Raw genomic sequence first — 8,253 nt, 5'->3', positions numbered from 1 at the left:
GAAGCACAGGTTGGAGTGATGGAGAAAGAAGCCACAAGCCAAGGAAGGCAGGTAGTCTCTAAAAGCTGGAAAAAGCAAGAAAATGAATTCTCCCCTGGAGCCTTGAGAGGAGACAGAACCTTGTCACGATATCCATTTTAGCCTTCTGAGACTGATTTTCGACTCCTACCATGCATAAGTAAAAAATAACGTTTGCATTGTTTTAAGCAACTGAATTTGTGATTAATGGTAAAGGAACAGTAGGAAACGAATACCTCATCCTAAAAGGGAATTCTAGGATTAGAATGATTAAACTATGAAAAATAAAACTGATTTCAGAACCAACTTTTAAGTTTGGGGATCAGTTGACACAAAACCTCATCCACAAGGAATTGGGAATCTAAAAGTTTTCAGTTACAGTTCAAGAAAAGGAATTTTAAAACTCTGCTGAATACATGTTCATATGTCTATTTACAAGTAATGATTTTAAGGTTTTTAATGGCCGCTCTAGCTACCAAGAGAAGAAAATATTTCCACGTGTATTTACATATTTTGAAGCAAAAAGCTTAATAGTTGGAGAAGAATCAGAAGGACCTACACTATTCACTGGCATAAACAAAATATCTCCTTTCTGCCTCCTCAGTCACAAAAAAGGGGCTACTTCTTGCTGCTTCATGCAATAAAAGAAAGAGAGATGCTCCTGGGTGTTTATTTTGGATATTCAGCACAGTGGGAGCTAGTAAGCTAGTAATTAATACGAAACTTTTCTTTTGTGGCTATTTTAAAGTCAGCAGGAAGTCTTCTGAAAGGAAATACTGTATTTTTAAAACTTCAGGTAATGTTTCCAAGCTTGGGAGGTTCACACTAATAAAAAAATATCTTTTGATAAAGAATATAGAGCTAGTTATGCTTTTCATATATTATGAAGGAAAAACAGTCCTTGGAGAACAAAGGTCTCTAACCAAGCCTTATCCTCAGATCTGCGGGGAAACACCACGTCAGAGACTTTCAATTCTGAACTTTAAAGTCTGCATCTCTCCTTGTTTGGGGCTACACCAGACCCTGGCTGCACGTGTTCAGCATTCCTCCACCATGCCTCCGTTATCAGTCATGAGTTCTCCACAGTCTCCCAGCACTTAGCATGTATTTCAGTCATGCCACTGAGCATGTTATCAGTAAAAACACGAAATACTTGATTTTCTGTTTCTGCGTGAATTTGCTTAAAATTGTGGCCTCCAGCTTCATCCATGTTGCTTCAAAGGACATGGATTCATTCTTTTTTTTTATGGTCGTGTAGTATTCTATAATGTATATGTATCACATTTTCTTTATCCAGTCAATCCTTGATGAACACATAGACTAGTTCCAAGACTTTGCTATTGTGAACTCTGCTGCAATACAATGAACATCCTAGTGCAGATGTATTTTTTATATAATGATTTGTTTTCCTTTGAGTAGATACCCAGTAGAGGGATTGCTGGGTTGGATGGTAGTTCTATTTTTAGTTCTTTGGGAAATCTCCATACTGATTTCTATTGCGGTTGAACTAATTTATATTCCCGCCAGTAGTGTATAACAGTGTAATCCCTTATTCTGAGTGCATTTCTTTTTTTTTCTTTTTCTTTCTTTCTTTTTTTTTTTTGAGACGGAGTTTCGCTCTTGTTACCCAGGCTGGAGTGCAATGGCGCGATCTCAGCTCACCACAACCTCTGCCTCCTGGGTTCAAGCAATTCTCCTGCCTCAGCCTCCTGAGTAGCTGGGATTACAGGCACGTGTCACCATGCCCAGCTAATTTTTTGTATTTTTAGTAGAGACGGGGTTTCACCATGTTGACCAGGATGGTCTCGATCTCTCGACCTCGTGATCCACCCGCCTCGTCCTCCCAAAGTGCTGGGATTACAGGCTTGAGCCACCGCGCCCGACTGAGTGCATTTCTTCCTGTTGGTCTCTTAAACAATCAGCAATTAAGAAACAGTGTCTGGGTCTGATCATTGACACATTCCTTCCACACTTTCTTATTTTTCTCTATTAAAGCCTATCTACAGTGTTTGGTATGCAACAGGCATTCAGTAGTGTTGGTCAGTATCTCCTTGATCTTATTCCACGCAGGTCTGTGTGGACCCCTGGCATTCTTTTTCATAGCACAGGGAGCTTGTTCTCCCAATCCTCCTCTGAGGACCTGGCCACTCAAGCATGTGTGACATGCTGACTTTCTTCTGCACCAAGATCAAGGCTCCTTACTGGGCACTCCATCCTGGCTCTGGGACTGCCTTGCCCTCTCAGAACAATTCTATGGCATCTACCTTCATTCTGTTGCTTAAAATTCTTCTCACTCTTGTGCCTACCAATAAAGTCACTTCACTAAATGTGAAAACAAGGCAAGACAAAACATAACAGAAAACAAACAGTGTTTTGGATAATACACAGCCATTCAGAGACGACTGAAGAAGCAGGAATCATCTTTATTTTTTCAATGTGAATTTTTTTTTTTTTTTTTGAGATGGAGTCTCACTCTGCCACACAGGCTGGAGTGCAGTGGTGCAATCTTGGCTCACTGCAACCTTCACTGGGTTTAAGTGATTCTCCTGCCTCAGCCTCTCGAGTAGCTGGGACTACAGGCATCCACCGCCATGCTCGGCTATTTTTTTGTGTGTGTTTTTAGTAGAGACAGGGTTTCACCATGTTGGTCATACAGGTTGTACATGTTGGTCAGGGTGGTCTTGAATTCTTGACCTCAGGTGATCCACCTGCCTTGACCTCCAAAGTCCTGGGATTAGAGGTGTGAGCCACTTGACTTGGGCTGATGTGAATATTTTAAAAATATACATTGTGGATTTACACTTAAGTCAGAGTATAAGGTGGGGTTTTGGGAAGCTGGAGGAGGCACATGTGGCAATTGTCATCATTCCTCATTGCCTTAGCAGATGTTTTTTGTACCTCAGGCCTGGCCTATAGAGATAGATGCAATGGAATGCCAAGATTTAGTTAAGGGTAGGCTAGGGATATGGCCCAGATGGAATGTGGGTGTGCTTGTGGTACTGAACTTTGCCTATTGAGAATACCCAAGAATACCCAGAGCTGAGAATAAATATGCTAACAATTTTGTGAGTTCAAATATAGGAATTTAAAAACAAGCTTTACAAACGTGTACTCCACTTAGAAGGGCACTTGTCATGAATCCTAGCTGGGCCTTTCCAGGTGTTGAGAGAGAACCCACCACTTGTACAGTTACTTCTTTCTTGAGGAACAAAGATTCTTCGGGTTGATTTTTAGTGTTGGTGCCCACACAACCTTTGCAATTTTCCTTATTGGCAGTTGTACATGCCCAATAATAAACATCTCCTTCACATCATCAATGTGCAGGTAATAGGATGTTTCAAGTGTTAAACTTTTGAAATAAGAGACCATTTCTAATATTTAATACATTTTATTTTCTGGAACAGTCTTATATAGCTTCAGGAGGCATGATGCTTATCAGTTGACTAATCTGATGCCTTTTAGGACTTTGCAAATTAATGTTTCATTTATTAAACTTTATGAATGCATTTCAAAATACTTAAAGTTACTAACTTGAAAGCACATCTTATCATTCATTTTAAAACTTGATAGAATCAAAGTTATTTTATTACTATTTTTTGAGACAAGGTCTTGCTCTGTCTCCAAGGCCAGAGTCCACTGGTGTGACCATGGCTCACTGCAGCCTCTACCTCAGTGATTCTCCCACCTCAGCCTCCTGAGTAGCTGAGACTATAGACATCCACCACTATGACTGGCTAATTTTCATAGTTTTTGTAGAGATACGGTTTTGCCTTGTTGCCCAGGCTGGTCTCAAACTCCTGACCTCAAGCAATCTACCTGCCTTGGCCTCCCAAGGTGCTGGGGTTACAGGCTTGAGCCATCATGATTAGCAATCCATGATCTTTACTGCAATCCTAGAGATACCATATTAATTTGTAATTATAGATTAATTAATAGAAAGTCTTCTTTCACTAATTATAGTTCCTCAGTAATCTGACCACTGCCTTTCTTTGAAGACCTTTAAAAATATAATAAGCACTTAAGTCTTTTTGACTTTCTCTATGGCTCAGTTTCAAAGACTGTAGTTCCTTTCCATCAATCCAGTATTATTTAAATGCTGGTTAAACATGCAGATGTTCCGCCCTTCCAAAAAAGACGTAATGAAGCGAAATCACTGAAGAGAGGACCCCCAAATCTGCAAATAAAACAATATCCCTGTGAAAATCTTCTGAACACAGTTTTAAAAGGAAGGGGGGAACAATTTTATTAAGTAACAAATGATCACCAAGAGTGTAAGGTGCATTAGACACATTATCATATTAAGTTTCTGACAACACTCTGAGAACAACATGCTGTCTGCTTTTTACAGATGAGTACACAGAACCAGGGAGAACATGATTTGTGCAACAGCTCCCAGCACACATTTATGCCACAAGATACTTGTCATTACTTGTTACTTCTGACCCCCTTGATCTTTTCCACCTTGTTCCAATCCTGTGTTGATCTTTTTGACATGCCAGCTTGGCTAGGCTATGTGTCCAGTTATTTAAACTAACATAGGTATTGTCATAAAGATATGTAATTAAAGTCCACAATCATTGACTTTAAGTAAAGGAGATTATCCTAATAAACTGACCTTCCTGATTTATTCTGGTGAAAGGCTTTCAAAGCAGGGCTGATGCTTAAAAACATGTAGAGAAAAAGGAACTCTACCTCTGGGGAGCAGCCTTAGTCTATACGGTGAGTTTCAGGCTGTGCTTCCTGTTAGCTTGTCCTGTGGGATTTGGACCTGCTTTTTTCTCTCTCTCTCTCTCTCTCTCTCTCTCTCTCTCTCTCTTTCTCTCTCTCTCTCTCTCTCTCTCTCTCTCTCTCTCTCTCGTAGAGAGCTAAATGGGCAAACTGAAATGGTTCTAGATAGACAGATAGATGAATATATGACAGATATGTAGGCTTGATCAGATAGATAGTTGGATAGATGAATAGATATATGGAATGTACGGGTGAACAGAAAGACAGATAGCTGGAATAGATATAAATACATAAATTGATGGATGGATGAATGGATGAATATATCGATGGATAAATAGATATAGGTGGAATAGATAGGACAGATGAATAGACGTATGGATGAATACGTCAGAAAGATAGATAGAATAGACAGAAAGAAAGATAGCTGGAATAGATATAGATGGATGGATAGACAGATGGATGATAGAAGGGATCTAGGTAGATGAATAGATGAATAGGTGGATGGATGGAAAGAAAGATAGCTAGAAGAGATATAGATAAATGGATGGATGAACGAGTGGAGAGATGGATAAATAGATGGAATACATCTAGATAGATAGATGTTGATCAGGTTAGGCTTTGTGTCTCCACCCAAATCTTGTCTTGAATTATAATCCCTGTAATCCCCACATGTCAAGGGAGAGACCAGGTAAAGGTAATTGAATCATGGGTGTTACTTCCTTCATGCTGTTCTCATGACAGTGAGTTCCCACAAGATCTAACGGTTTTATAAAGCCCTCTTCTACCTTCCCTGGACACTTCTTCCTGCTGCCTTGTGAAGAAGGTGACTTGCTTTCCTTTCACTTTCTGCCATGATTATAAGTTTACTGAAGCTCCCGCCAGCCACGTGGAACTGTGAGTCAATTAAACCTTTTTCCTTTATAAATTACCCAGTCTTGGACAGTTCTTTATAGCAGTGTGAAAATGGACTAATGCAGATGTTTGGATGAATAGGTAGATGGATGGATGGATGGAATGCATGCATAGATAGATAGATAGATAGATGATAGCTCTCTAGCTTTCCCTCTCTTGCTCCCTCTAGAAAGAGATTTCACACATTTTTATCAATCATACATGTATAAAGAGGATACATATATGTGAGTATCTATCAGTTTTCATATCTACATTTATATCTATAGCTTTAGCTATCTTCGTAGTTCTGCTTCCCTGCCTGAATCATGTGTTACACAGATATGATACTGTGTGGGAAAGCTAGGAAACACTGACACTGTTAATGTTCATAAAATGACTGCAGGGGCCAGGCATAGTGGCTCATGCCTGCAATCCTAGCACTTTGGGAGGTTGAGGCGGGTGGATCACCTGAGGCCAGGAGTTTGAGACCAGCCTGGGAAACATGGTGAAACCACGTCTCTACAAAAAATACAAAAATTAGCCGGGAGTCGTGGCATGTGCCTGTAATCCTAGCTACTGGGGAGGTTGAGGTAAGAGATTCACTTGAACCCAAAAAGCAGAGATTGCAGTGAGCTGAGATTGTGTACTGCACTCCAACTTGGGCAACAAAAATGAGACTCTGTCTCAAAAACCAATATATATATATATATATATATATATATATATATATATATATATGCAGGAAAGTGATGATTTCACTATAGAATCAGTGAGAACTCACACTACAGCATGTCATCTTAAGGAGATGACTCATTAAATTTCCTCTTGGTATGTAACTACAGCTGGTTGGCACCCATGAGGTCAGGTGTTGGCAGCTCCCTTTTGGCTTTGATTTATGGAAAGAGAATGTGGCTGCTTTTTTGTGGTCTTTTACAAACAAATATAGAGAAAAGCTGCTTCATGTGCAGGGAAACCAGCCCCTTGATTCTGTATGAAACGCTAATCCTGAAAAGAAAAATGAATGTGCCTTGGAGATGCTGTTCAAGAGACATGAGGAAAAATAGAGAACTAAAAAAAGATGTGAAACTACTATTTTAGGAAATAAGAGAACTTCAAATACCTTATAGATTAGTGAAGGTGAGACCATTTTACAGCCATGCAATCAAGTGCTATTATTTTATAGCAAAAAATGCTACGACAAGGATTTATTTAAGTAGATTAAACACTCTATTAGCAGTACTATAATAAAAATCTAGGTGTTATGACATCCATTCCAATGGCATTTCTGCTAAACTGCATTGCTTCTAGTAATTTGTTTGCTATTTGGTGTCCATGGTATCAATGTTTTGGAAGGTGAGGTGAAGAATGTGATCTTTAAGGCCCAATAATGTAGAATGGGCTATAATTCAACAAAAGAAACTTGGGAGTCAGTGTATTTTAATCATCTTTAACTTAAACACTTGCATTGCTGAAGCTAAGTGCCCTTGATATGAGGAATATTGAGAGCTGTAAACTAAGGGAGGCAGAAATGAAGTTATGTAGAATTTGAACTTAGGCTGCAGAACGCAAAATGCTTCCTAACACTGAAATTGCCTTTTGGACCCTATGCTTCAAAATTTTTGCCTCATCGTTCTGCAATTACTACTCCTCACTTCCCCAAGATGCTCTCTTTTTTCTTTACTACCTGCATGCATCCTCATGTTTTTCTATCAGACACAGTCATGTGTTGCTTAGCAATAGCAAGAGGTTCTGAGAAATGCGTTCTTAGATGATTTTGTCATTATGTGAACATCAGAGTGGACTTACACAAACCTAGATGGTATAACCCACTATATACGTGAGCCATATGGTATATCCTATTGCTCCTAGGCTACAAACCTGAACAGCCTGTTACTTTACTACATACTGTAGGCAACTGTAACCCAATGATAAGAAGTTGGGTATCTAAATATGGAAAAGGCACAGTACAGTAAAAATAAGGTGTTATAATCTGATGGGAGCACTGATGTATATGTGGTCTGTTGTTGACATGTTAGACCGAGCAAGAATATGTGTGTGTGTGTGTGTGTGTGTGTGTATGTATATATATGTATATATGTATATAAAGCTGCTGTGAACATACTTGTACAAGTCTTTTGTGGTCATGTGCACTCATTTCTTTTAGGTCTATATCTAGGAGTTGAATTTCAATGTAAATATGCATTCAAAAGAAAATGGATAAACATAATATGGCATGTTCATAAAATGGAGTGTATGCATGTTTGTACCAACAAACAAAAAGCACATATGACAGACAGAAGCAAAAATATGACTGAATCTCCAAAACGTCATGTTGAGAAAAAGAGCCCGTTCTTGTAGTCCATGAGGAGAAAGAGCCCTGGGTGGAAAGTACATCTAGAGGGCAGATGCAAGTCTTCCAGCACTCCAGCCTTGCTTGCAGAAGAAAGATCTTGAGGAAAAAGAGATGAAAGGTGTCAGATTCCATATGGAAGGGCAAAACAATGACGCCAGGCTGTGAAATATGATGGAACATAAATTGGTCAGCTTGTCTGTGGTGGCTGTGTCTTTTGTTCCCCTGCTCTTCATGATTTAAAATGAAGCCTAGCTGGCATTTTA

The sequence above is a fragment of the Saimiri boliviensis genome, chromosome X, assembly GCF_048565385.1.
Source record: "Saimiri boliviensis isolate mSaiBol1 chromosome X, mSaiBol1.pri, whole genome shotgun sequence".
Classification (NCBI taxonomy): domain Eukaryota; kingdom Metazoa; phylum Chordata; class Mammalia; order Primates; family Cebidae; genus Saimiri; species Saimiri boliviensis.
Note: the sequence above shows the minus strand (reverse complement) of the source record.